The sequence below is a fragment of the Jaculus jaculus genome, chromosome X (assembly GCF_020740685.1).
Source record: "Jaculus jaculus isolate mJacJac1 chromosome X, mJacJac1.mat.Y.cur, whole genome shotgun sequence".
NCBI lineage: Eukaryota > Metazoa > Chordata > Mammalia > Rodentia > Dipodidae > Jaculus > Jaculus jaculus.
In genome coordinates this window covers 73,939,835-73,953,310 of record NC_059125.1, presented here as the reverse complement: position 1 = coordinate 73,953,310, position 13,476 = coordinate 73,939,835, and the positions used below count along the sequence as shown (strand labels likewise).

The following is a 13,476-nucleotide window of genomic DNA, read 5'->3' as shown; positions in this document are numbered from 1 at the left end:
AAGTGGAGGTCATTAGATAACTGGTATTATAAAAAGGACAATGTTCTCATTTCACCTTTTTTTGAGACAGTCTCTACTTGTTCTTTTCTCCTATTAGTGAGCTTGCAGAAAATTCTATTATCTTCCTTCTCACAGGAAGCACACTGAAATTGCACAGAAGCCTACCACAGCCTCTAGCTTTTACATGAGGTTTCAGAATCTAAAATTGGGTGCTCTGTATGGCACAGCAAGTGCTTTATATATTGAATTCCATGGCTATGAAGTTCCTTTCTTTATTGGAATTGGTAATACTTAAAATAAATAAATTTAGTGTGCTTTGATAGATTGTAAATTTAAAATAGTAAGCGAAGGAGTGGCATGAAATCCAGAAATTTAATGACTTGTAATCACCAATCAATGGCATGTTTTGCAGAAAATTTTGAAATGAAGTCAAATAGTGGCCAAACACCAAATGGGAATAAATAGACAAAATGAAGCATGAAATGAAACTCCAGGATGTCTAGGGCCTTCTCTCATATTCTCCTTCTGCTGCTATTCTCCCTCTCCCTCTCTCTCTCTCTCTCTCTCTCTCTCTCTCTCTCTCTCTCTCTCTCTCTCTCTCTCAGAAAGATCAGCTAGCTTATGTACCAAAATGTACAATGAGAAGTACCCCTGACCTCTGTGAAAAGAAGCTGACTTTATTACCAGTGAATGATTGGAGTTACCCGAAAGCTTGAAGATCATTTTTGGAGCAATATATGTGGTACATGTGGTACAGATACTGAGAACTTTGAAGCTTCAGCAGACTACCTGGTATCCACAGCTACATCCCATCCACAAAGGGGCTATTTCTTTGTGTGATGTTTTTCTGTTTTCATTATTCAGTCTCATTTGTATTTCTTCTTCTGAGATCTGTCTATTTAATTCATTAGTGCGGTATTGATTGGAGATTTTGATTTTTGGTTTTTTTTCTATGTTGAGTACCTTATAGATTCTAGATATTTATCTTCTGTGACACCTATAATTGTCCAAGCTTTTGTCCTTGATTATGTATGCTGTCTCATCCTTTGGTGAATATTTTTTAATGTGCAAAAACTTTTTAATGTCATATAATCCTATTTCTCTATTGTTAGGCTGGTTTCCTGTGCAACTGGAGTCGTTTTCAGAAATTTTTTGCCTGTGCCTAAATATTGAAGTGTTCTGCATAGGTTTCTCTCTAAGCAGTTTCAGGGTTTTATGTCTTACATTAATGGATTTGATATATTCTGAATGGAGATGTATGGATCATTTCATTCTTTGAAATGTGGAGGAAGAGGCTGTCTTTCTCCACTGTGTGTTTTTAGAAAACATTGTTGAAGATTAGGTGAATATAGCTGAATGAGTTCATTTATAGAACCTGTCTTCTATGCCATTGTTTTTTGTGCAAGTATCATGTTGTGTTTGGTTTGTGGCCTCTGTAGCATAATTTGATGACAAGTATTGTGATTCCTCCAGTACTCTTAATGCTCAAAATTTCTTTGGCTACTCAGTGTGTTTTGTGATTCACTATAAATTTTATGATCATTTATTTCCAGTTGATTGAAGAATATTGTTGGAATTTTGATGGAGATTACATTGAATCTCTAGATCACTTTTGCTCTGTCAGTTTATAAGTATGGAAGATATTACCATGTTCAAGTGCATTCACTATTTCTTTCTTTAAGGTCTTGAAGTTTCCATTTTAAAGGATTTTTATCACCTTTTCTAGTTTATTCCTGGGGTATTTTATTTTAGTTTTTGAAAGTATTTTATAGAGATAATTTTCCAGATATATATTATTTATTTATTTATTTAAAAGAGAGGCAGATAGAGAGAGTGAGAATGGGCACACCAGGGCCTCTAGCCACTGAAAATGAACTATAGGCATACACTCCACCTTGTGTATCTGTCTTATGTGGGTAATGGGGAATCATACCTTGGACCTTAGGCTTCATAGGCCATGCCTTAAATGCTATGCCATCTCTCTAGCCTATTCCTTATTTCTTTATCAGCAAATTCATTATGGTACATTGAAAGTCTACTTATTTTAATGTGTTTTAAAAAATTTATTTATTTTATTTATTTGAGAGAGAAATAGGGGAAATGAGAGAGAGAAAGAGAGAGTAAGAGAAAGAATGGGTGCACCAAGACTTTTAGTCATTGCAAACAAACTCCAGATGCATGTGCCATATTGTGCATCTGGCTTATGTGGGTCCTGGAGAATCAAACCTGGGTCCTTTGGCTTTTCAGGCAAGCGCCTTAACCTCTAAGGCATCCGTCTTGCTTTAATATGGTTTTTATAATCAACTCTTCTGTCGTAAATGTTCATGATATCCTAAATTTTTCTGGTGGGACCTATCATCTGAAAAAGGGATATTTTTTGAGATACTATATTTATTTATTTATTTTTAATTTAATTTAATTTTTTATTAGTTATGTACACAGTGTATATATGTCATGCTGGTACCACCATTGGCCTCCTCCCTATCCTCCCTGCTCTGAAGGAACCTTCCTTGTTTGGGTATATGGGTCATGCACTGTGTGGTTAGCCATCAGTTATGGGCAAGAGGCAATGTCTCTGTGCATAATGAACCAACCTGTGGCTCTGAAAATCTTTCTGCCCCCTCTTCCTCAAAGTTCCCTGAGCCATGTTGAGTTTGCTTTGGGTCTACTTCGGTGATGAGGTCTTGGGAACCTCTATGTCACTGGATATCTGCTTTGGTAGTTGAGTGTTCTCTCTGTCTATCTCCTTCACCCTTGTGCTGGTACCAGGTTCACCAAGAAAGCAGGATTCTTTCTCATTTCCCCAATTGCTCTTGGTTTCAGCTTGGGCCCTGTTGAGGTGTGATGAGCTGATTCCCCAGGATCTGCATCTATCTGAAAAAGAGAAGCAAATTCTCTAATGGAAAGTGAAGTCAGCACCAGATAAATTGGATAGCCATTACTACTTTAGAGAGAATTTAGTATGTGTAGGCCCTCTTGCAGCCCACAATTAGTGGGAGCTTGATAGTGGAGAGTGGGCTCATTTTTGGATATGGTTCTTACTTGTTTTCCAACTCCAGCTATGGGTTCCACTCCACTGAGTAGATCAGCTCACCAAATCAAGAGTAGTTTGTTATCCACCATGGCTGCGTGCCACCATTGCACTTGTGTGAGCATCACATTAGGTTTTTTGCTGCTGAGTAGCTTAGACCATGAGTTGCTTGGATAGATGTTGGTCCTTTTCCCACAGTCACTCATGTAGCAGCTTCTGGCACTAGAAAGCTAACTGTCTGGGACTGACTCTCTTCCAGATTCCAGTCAGCTCACTCCATGTTCTGTACCAATAGCAGATGGGGTCTTCAGCAGTAGGGTCTTACCACTAACCTTTGGTGAGTATTACAGTATTCTGATAGAAATCTGTCTTATTTTGGGAAACTTTGTAGGTCTCTCTGATCAACAGTCCATTGTGGGTGATAGCCACATGCTGGTACTGGGAGTTACAGGCCAGCACCAAGAAAAGAAGGAAGAAAAATATAGGTAATATAAAAGAGATAGGGAGAAGAGAGAGAAGTAGAGAGAGTGAAAAAAAAAAACAGGAGAAGTTTAAAGTTAAGTCTTCATCTTACCCTCTCCAGTGACCTGTGGTTTAGGGGTTCCTTCTAAGGACTTGATGAAGGTTCAACCATTCAGTCTGTCTTTTAGGATGTAGAATTTTATGATACCATTGCCATTTGGGTCCAGTTTTACCTCTACACCCAACTTTACCTCCCCTCCCGCCCCACCCTCCCTATTGTCTGGTCATTGAGATACTTATTAAGTATGTCAGCATCTCAGGTAGATTCAGGTTAGGAGTCACAGGTGAGTAAGAAGACCATGTGCTGATTATCTTTCTGTGGTTAGGTGAGTTTTCTGAGAGTGATCTGTTCAACCATTTTTCTTCAAATTTCATTGTGTCATCTTTCCTTACTGCTGTGTAGAATTCCATCATGTAGATATACCACATCTTGGTTATCCATTTGTCTAATGATGGGTATCTGGGTTGATTCCAGCTCTTAGCTATTATGAATTGAGCAGCTATAAGCATGGTTGAGCAAATCTCTCTGAACTGAGGCATGGAGCTTTTAAGGTAAATGCCAAGTAAGGGAGTAACTGGTTCTATTGGTAAGTCTATGACTACAGACTAACCTTTTTAGGAGTCTCCATATTGCTTTCCAAAGTGGTCGTACCATCTTACATTCCCACCAACAGTGATTGAGGGTTCCTATTTCTCCACATCCTCTATACCATCCCTGCTTTACACTTCTAGTCCTGTCATTCTTACGTCCCTTTCTTATCTCATGTATTCTCTTGCCCTCCCTACTCCATTTTATTTTTCATTTACTTTTATTAGTTATGGATACACTTAGTATGTAAACACCACATGTTGGTGCCATCCTTTCCCTTAAGGCATAGAAATATATTGAACTAAATTATGACAGATAGCTTCCTATATCTAAGAAAATAAATAAGCATCCAAGTACAAGAATCATTGAGTACCCCAAACAGACAGAACTAGAGAAGGAAGTCTCCATGCCACATTGTACTCAATATGCTAAAAGTATAAGACAAAGAATAGCGTTAATTTACAAATCATGCACACCAAATAACAACAGACCTCTCAACAGAACACTGAACTGCCAGAAATGCATGCAATAAGATATTATAAACCCTGAAATAAGTATTTTCCACTGAAGAATTCCATACACTATAAAGTTATCTTTTAAAATTGAATGAGGGCTTGAGGAAATGACATAGTATATAAGAGGACTTTCCATGTATGTGTGAGGGTCTGAGAGAACCTGAACTTGAATACACTTATAGTGCCAGTCCTGTGGGGGCGGTTGGAGGCAGATGGGAGAATCATTGGTGTTCACTGATCAACCAGTCTGACTGGTTTAGTTACAGTCTCCATTTCATTGAAATGATCTGGAGGAGTGATAGGGAAGAATTCCTGATAATCTCCTCTGGCCTCCACATATATACATACATACATATATACATCTGCACACACACTTATGTATTCTATACACACTACACACACACACATCAAAAAAAAAAGAAAGAGAAATAAATAAGGGCATTTGTAGACAAATACACAGTAATGCTATTCAGGACCTCCAAGAAAGTATGAATCCTAAAAGCAGAGGAGGGAGGAAAAAAAGTCTTGATCAAGAAAGCACAGGAAAAATACACTTCATGAGAGGAATAGATGGACAAAAGAGAACTAAGAAAGAATCCAATATATACAACACAGTAAGCCATGAAATTCCTAATACAATAGGATGCAAAGTAAAGAACATCTAGTCATCCAAACACCCAGAAAAACAACCAGCGAAATTATAAAACTCTGCAATTACCTTCTCATTGCTGGGATGAAACCAGCTTTGGTGAGGAAAGAGTTTATCTTGGCTTACAGACTTGAGAGGAAACTTCATGAAGGCAGGGGAAAAGATAGGATGAGCAGAGGCAGGATCTCCTGGCCAACATAAGGTGGATAATAGCAGCAGAAGTATGCAAAACACAGGCAAGGGGTAGCTGGGTTTAACAATCATAAACCTGATCCCCATCAGCACTCCTTCTCCAGCATGGCTGCAATTCACAAATTGCCACCAGCTGGGGATAAAGCACTCAAAACACATGAGTTTATGAGGGACACCTAAATCAAACCACAACACAAGAAATATCCAACTTCTCTCATTGATCACCTTAAAATGTAAATGGTCTTAACTCTTTAATTCAAATTCACAGAGTAGGGGCTGGAGAGATGACTTGATGGTAAAGGTGCTTGTCCGCTAAGGAAAAGGACCAGGACCCAGGTTCGATACCCCAGGACACATGTATGCCAAATGCACAAGGTGGCATATGCGTCTGGAGTTCATTTGCAGTGGCAGGAGGCCCTGGCATGCTCTCTCTCATCTATCTCTCTTTCTCTCAAATAAATAAATAAATAAAAATAACATATTTTTTTAAAATGCACAGAGTAGGTGATTGCATCAGTAAACAAGATTAAACTATCTGTTTTCTCCAAAAACATTTCAGTGGCAAAGACACAGAGTGGAAGCTAAAGGATGGAAGTCAATTTTTCAAGGTATAGAAGCTGCAAACAATCTGGCATACCTATTTTGATAATTGATACAGTATAGTTCAAACAAATATTTTAATTATAGATAAAACTAGTAATCTCCTGCATGACACAGTAAACTATTGGCAGAGTGAAAAGACAGCCTGTAGAATGGGAGAAAATCCTTGCCTGAGAGGAGACTGATCTCTAGAATATATTTAAAGAACTCAAAAAATAAGTACCAAAATAAAACCATTCAACCAATAAATTAGATGATAAATTGTACAGATACTTCTCAAAAGAAGGAATCCAACTTGTGACGAAATGATTTTCAAAATAGTGATGTTCTAGGCTATCCTTTAGGGGATAATGTGATTTGAATGCTTATTGTTGTTACCTTTGTCTCCTTTATCCACCACAGAAGCTGTGATTCTAAATATTAAATCCCTAAAAGAATATATATTGGTTACTTTTTTCATTGCTAAGACAAATTATGTGACAAAAGGAACTTGTGGAAGGAAAGATTTATTTTGGTTCATGATTTGAAGGACCCGTCGTGGTAGTGAATTCAGGCACACTAGTGGGAGTGTGAAGTGGGTTGTCACATTGCATCTGCAGTCAAGGAGGAGAGAGGGAGAGGGAGAAGGAGAGGGAGAGGGAGAGGGAGAGGGAGAGGGAGAGAGAGAGAGAGAGAGAGAGAGAGAGAGAGAGAGAGAGAGAGAGAGGGAGAGAGAGAGAGGGAGAGGTCATTACACCTTTCTATTCAGACAAGGACTCCAGTCCATGAGATAGAACCACCCACATTTAAGGTTTGTCTTTCCTCCTTCGATAAATATTTCTGGAAACACCGCACAAGCAAGAGGTATGTCTGTTTGGTGATTATAAATCCAGTATAGTAGACAATGAAAAATTTCCTTGCAGACCCTCATTATGACTACTTTTAAAATATAAACTCTTTTCATGGCTGTATATATACATATTCAAGTGGTATCTTCAGTATGTATTCCATGTGGGTTGCTCCAGGCTAAAAGCTTTGCTGACAATATCTTTGAATTCTTTTTTTAAATATTATATTTATTTATTCATTTATTTGAGAAAGAAAGAGGGAGAGAGAGAGAAAGAGAGAGTATACAGGCATGCCAAGGCCTCTAAACACTGCAAACAAACTTCAGACACATGTGCCACCTTGTGCATCTGGCTTACATGGGTCCTGGGGAACTGAGCCTGGATCTTTAGGCTTCACAGGCAAGTATTTAATTGCTAAGCTATATCTACAGCCCAATAGCTTGGAATTCTTTTAAAATACATTTAGAAGTAGCTGGTAAGAGAAGGTTATTTTCTTCCATGGCACAGCCACTAGTAAGAGATGAGGAGTACAGTGAGAATGAAGGGGATAAGTGAGAGTAATTTGTAGTACATATGATCAAATGTGTGTGTGTGTGCATGTGTCTGAAAATGTCCAAAACCAAAAAAAATATTTTAAACTCTATTCAGTGTAGACATTGGGTTAAGTAGGAATATGAAAATATATAATGCATTACAACCCCATTTTCATACAACATTTCTACTTGCTCATGGACACAGAATGCCAATTGATACACAATGCATATGAGGTGAGTAACAGTTAAAGCAATGACAAAGTAAGTACATTAACCTCATTATAGGGCTGACCACTGTAATGCCTTCAGGCCGCATTTTTCATTTGCACTAGAATTTGCATCAAATGCAGAAACAGGAACTATGAAACATTTCTTTTTTCTTGTTGAGGTTGCCTACTTGTATTAGCCAATCCCTTTTATTGAATAGAACTGTGCAGAATGAATGAAGAAAGCTAAAGCAACCTACATTGCAATTTCCTTTCAGTCTATTAGACAGAATGCCCAAATTCATCAGCATTGGTAAGATGTGTATCTATCATGACAGTTATAAAATAAATTGAGTTAGTTTTATGTGGAATTTTCACTATTTTGTTACAACAAAATGCATTTGCATGTACAAGCTGCTGAATAAGAATTATGCTATACAGAATATTCTTTTTGTGATTTTTTTCACAAGTAAATGTTTATATATGCATTTAAAGCTGGCATTATATTATACTGTGATTGTGGGGGTTTGAACGCATGACCACATAGACTCAAACATTTTTATTAAGATTGAGCTTGCGCTCCTGCGAACGTGGCGCTGCGAGCAGCGAGGAGCGGACCGTGCGGGCCGCGGCCTGCTGCCTGCGCTCGGCCCTGGCCCCCGCTGCCCCTTGCCGCTGCGACCCTGGAGGCTGCAGGTCGGCGCTGTCAGGTCGCTGCACACGGGACCCGCTCTGCTCTCCGTGCGGAAATTCACAGAGAAACATGAATGGATAACAACAGAAAATGGTATTGGAACGGTGGGAATCAGCAATTTTGCACAGGAAGCTTTAGGAGATGTCGTTTATTTTAGTCTGCCTGAAATTGGGACAAAATTGAAAAAGCAAGATGAGTTTGGAGCTTTGGAAAGTGTCAAAGCCGCAAGCGAACTTTACTCTCCTCTGTCTGGAGAGGTAACTGAAGTCAATGAAGCACTTGCAGAAAATCCAGGGCTCGTCAATAAATCTTGTTATGAAGATGGGTGGCTGATCAAGATGGCACTGAGCAACCCTTCTGAACTGGATGAACGAATGAGTGAAGAAGCCTATGAGAAATACCTGAAGTCCGTTGAGGAGTGAGCACGGCGTCCCGTGTAAACTGGTGCGGAGCAACCTCCTCCAGCATAGCTGTCTTAAGGTAGCAGATAGAAGACAAGATAACTGGTAGCAACACCACGGAAAAGAGACTATTCTCAGCACTGCCACTGGAAGAAACCCCTATCAGCTTCCTCATGGTTGCAGATAAACACAATAATACACTAGACTTGTTATTTAAACGAGGCATATTAAGCTGTGGTATTCAGAATTTGTGAATTACCTGTGGTAAACAATGTTATAAGAATTGTAAATTTCGGATAACATTGTGACTATACGCCTTACATAATACTGTAACATGATTATGTCCAGTCAAATTCAGTCAAAAGGCATAATGATCTTCCCATTGAAGTGATAGGGAGTGAAGGGAAGTGTCTGCTTTACACTGTCGGATGAAGGCAGTGCTACTTTAATTTTACATATACTGCATTACTTGCTGCTATTTTTATACAGTGAAGCAGCAGCTAGGCAGCAAAGTAGGAAACAAAATATGCAACCTCTTATTAAAAAAAAAGATTGAGCTTGCAACATAAATCTCTAGTAGCATGGTGTAGGAGGTGTCACTGGGGATGAATCTTAAGTCCATCTCTAACATCTTAAGTGTTCAGGGCAGTTGGAGCTCTGCCTGTTTATGTTTGCTGGCTGGTTTGGTGGGGTTTCTCTGCTATGATCTATGAAAGTGAGACAGTTTCTTCCACAATTGATGGAATATCTTCTAGATTCTGAAATAAAGTCTTTCCTCCCATAGGCTGTTTCTGGTTGGGTATTTATGTCAGCAATGAGAAGCTACAACAAAGATGAATAGTAAACGTTTTATTTATAATTTAAATTTCCATTTAGTTATTAAAACAATAACTAACAAGTAAAAATTATGATGACCTATCCAGAGTGAGACTGTAGAAGGAGGGAAAAATTTTCATATTGCCAGTAGTAAAGCACTGCTTGAAGTTAGGTCAAATTGTTTCTTTGCTATGCCAGTACATTTGAGTTAGTTTCTGATAATCAATACCACAGTAGACAGTATAATATGGTTATAGTCTAGCTTTGGAATAACCTGAATTCAAATCATGATTCCACTTTTATTTCTTGAGTAAGTTACACGTCACATGACACTTTAAAAAATCTATATCTATATTTATCTGTCTATTGCTCTTTAATACCCTCACCCTTCATCCCATTACAACACTGGGGCCTCACCTCAGTGGAGCTATGATATTCACTGTGGGGTCCTCAAGGCCTCGATCCATCCCTGAGGTATAGTGGGGGACATGCCTCAGGGTATTCTTACCTACTCTGGATCTTACAATATTTCCTCCCCCCTCTTATGAAATGTTCCCTGAGCCATAGCAGGGCTGCTGGTAGTCTGATTTAGTGTTGAATTCTATGTAGCTTCTGGATTTCTACTTTGATGGGCTTTGATTGATCACCATGTCTGTCCCCATCACCCTGGGGCTGGTTGTCAGGCTAGCAGTAAGAGCAGTATTCATGCTGCCACTTCCTTGGCAATTTCCCCTGCCCTGGAAGATGTGGCAGTGGTGGCACAACTCATGGTGGGCAGTCAGCTCTCATCTTGTCTTATTGATGGATCTTGGTTTTCCTCTGTTTTCTCTGTCTCCTGTAAAATAAAACAGATTGTTCAACCAAGAATGAGAGCTTCTTGGGTTAAAGGAGATACAAAAAGTTATTAGAGTCTTTTTTGGTGTGAAAGCCCAGTCTTCTTTTCCATAGAGGAGTGGGGGTTTCCTTCTGAAGTCTATGAATTTCCTGACCATGGGATTCTTAACTTGGTTTTCAGTACCAGATGAGTTCTCTCCCACTGAGTGGGCCTGAGATCCAGTCATATAAGAGTTGATTACATGAAGTGGCTGTGTGCCACTATTGCACAAGTGTGTACTTCTTGTCCAGCTTGTTGATTTCATAGTCTGAAGGGACTCCTGCTCATTCATGCATGCCACTTTTAGATCACTCAAGCTTTACCCTCAGAAATTGAGACTGAGTAAGTTTGTTGTATAGGCCTAGGGGTCGGATTTTATAATCAATTTCTTAGGAGGCTAAAATGTTGCTAGTTGATATACATGATTATTTGGAAAGCTTTGGGTTGGATTGTCTCTTTTTCTCTCCTTTCTCATTTATTTATTTATTTATTTATTTAAATAATCTTAGTGTGTCCTAAACTGGTCTGGAATTCATTATGTAGTTCAGACTGGCTTCCAGCTTGTGGTCAGCCTCCTGCCTTAGCCTCTCAAGTGATGGAATTATAGGTGTGTACCAAAACACCTGGTGGATTGGATAATTTCTATCTTGCCTTCTTTTATTTTATTGAGTTCCTAATTCTATGAAGTAAATGAGCTTTTCACTTCTTGCTTTGAATGGGTTTTAGAATGGGGTCTTTTTCTTTGTCACATCATACTCAGTGACATAGCAAGCAGGGAGAAGTAAGATTTGTTTGGCCCTATTTTATTGGTATATACAATTGGAAGGATAACTGTGGAGTAGGCATAAAAATAAAAGACAATTTATACAATAAATTATGTATTGGTGATGTATGAACTATTTTTGGTCTATTATCAGTTACTATTTAAAATGGAAAAGAACACCACTGCTTAGTAAGAGCTATAAAAGCTTCTACTCACCTAAAATGACCAGCTTTACAGGATCAGCAAAGGCTTTGAGAACTGGGCATAAATAATACAAATAACTCTGGGTGTAGCATGAGTTATGTCTTCCGGAAAAGAAGGTGTCTGTGTAATCTGGAAAAAGGCAGAGGGGCTAGAAAATAACTTGAACAACACTGAGATGAGACAGTGGCACACACAAATGAAGTCATGTCCAAAGATGAATTAAAAATGGATCAAAGACCTTAATTAAATGCAGAAATGCTACAAATGCAAGTGGAAAATACAGGGAATATCCTGTAACTTATAAGTTTAGGTACGCACTTTCTGAACAAAACTGCAGAAGTACAAGAAATAGCCCCAAAAGAAATAAATGAAACTATATGAAATTTAAAATTTTCTATTCAACAAAGAAAACAATCAACAGAGCAAACAGAAAGCCTACAATATGGGAGAGAATCTATGCCAGGTACTCCTCTGACAAGGGTCTGATATTTAAAATATATTAAACCTGCAAAAACTAAATACCAAAAAATGCCAATCAATAATGGTGTAGTGAAATGAACAGACAGTCCTCAAAAGAAAAGAAAATACAAATGGCCCTCAGATACTTTACCAAACGTTCAACACCTTTAGCCATCAGGGAAATGATAATTAAAACCACTTTGAAATTCCATCTCACTTCAGTCAGAAAGGCTATCATCAAGAAAACAAATGAGGGCTGGAGAGATGGCTTAGCGGTTAAATGCTTGCCTGTGAAGCCCAAGGACCCTGGTTCAAGGCTCGATTCCCCAGGACCCACGTTAGCCAGATGCACAAGGCAGTGCACGCGTCCTGAGTTTGCTTGCAGTGGCTGGAGACTCTGGCACGCCCATTCTCTCTCTCTCTCTCTGCCTTTCTCTCTCTGTCGCTCTCAAAATAAATAAATCAAAATGAACAAAAACAATTTTATGCCAGTACCATGCTGTTTTTATTACTATGGCTTTGTAATATAGCTTTAGATCAGGTATGGTGATGCCACCAGAGGTATTTCTTTTGCTGAGGTTATGTTTGGATATGCAAGGCCTTCTGCCTTTCCATATGAAATTTGAGATCATTTTTTCTATCTCTGTGAAGAACACTGTAGGGATTTTAATTGGAATTGCATTAAATCTATATATTGCCTTTGGTAGGATTGTCATCTTCACAATGTTAATTCTGCCTATCCAGGAGCACGGAAGGTCTTTCCATTTTCTCAAGTCCTCCTCAATTTCATTTTTGAGTGTTTTTATGTTTTTGTTGTATAGATCTTTTACTTCCTTGGTTAACGTTATTCCAAGGTTTTTTGTTGTTGTTGTTGCTATTGAAAATGGGACTATGTCCCTTATTTCTTTCTCTGTTTCTTTGTCATTTGCATATAGAAATGCTACGGATTTTTGTGCATTGATTTTGTATCCTGCTACTTTGCTATAGGAGTTTATCACCTTCAGGAGTTTTGGGATGGAGTCTCTCGGGTCTCTTACATATACAATCATGTCATCAGCGAATAGAGCAAACTTAACTTCTTCTTTTCCAAATTGTATCCCTTTTATTTCCCTCTCCTGTCTTATTGCTTGAGCTAGGACTTCCAGTACTATATTGAAAAGCAGAGGTGAAAGAGGACAAAAAAAAAAAAAAAAGAAAAGAAAACAAATGACAACAAATGCTGGTGAGGTTGTGGGGAGAGGATGGCCTTTATTCACTGTGGGAGTGTAAATTTATGCAATAATTATGAAATCAGTGTGGAGGTTTCCTAAAATGCTAAAAATTGAAGTATCATATGACCCAGTTATGCCACTACTGAGCATATACCTAATGGTCTCGTAGTTAGGGAATGTAAACAACCTAGATGTCAGAAAACTGAGGACTATATGGCAATGCGGTACCTTACACAATGGAGTTTTACTCAGCCTTAAAGAAAAATGAAATTATGAAATTTGTAGAAAAATTAACAGGATTAGAAAGATTTATACAAAGTAAGGTAAGCCAAGTCAATAAGGACAAAATTTACATGTTCTCTTTCCTATGTGAATTCTAGCTTTTAATAT

The 13,476-nt window shown here is 38.4% G+C and overlaps 1 pseudogene; it reads left to right on the top strand.

Moving 5' to 3' along the window:
* Positions 1-7,681: 7,681 nt before the first annotated feature.
* On the top strand, positions 7,682-8,780 carry LOC101605949 (annotated as a pseudogene).
* The last annotated feature ends 4,696 nt before the right edge of the window (positions 8,781-13,476 follow it).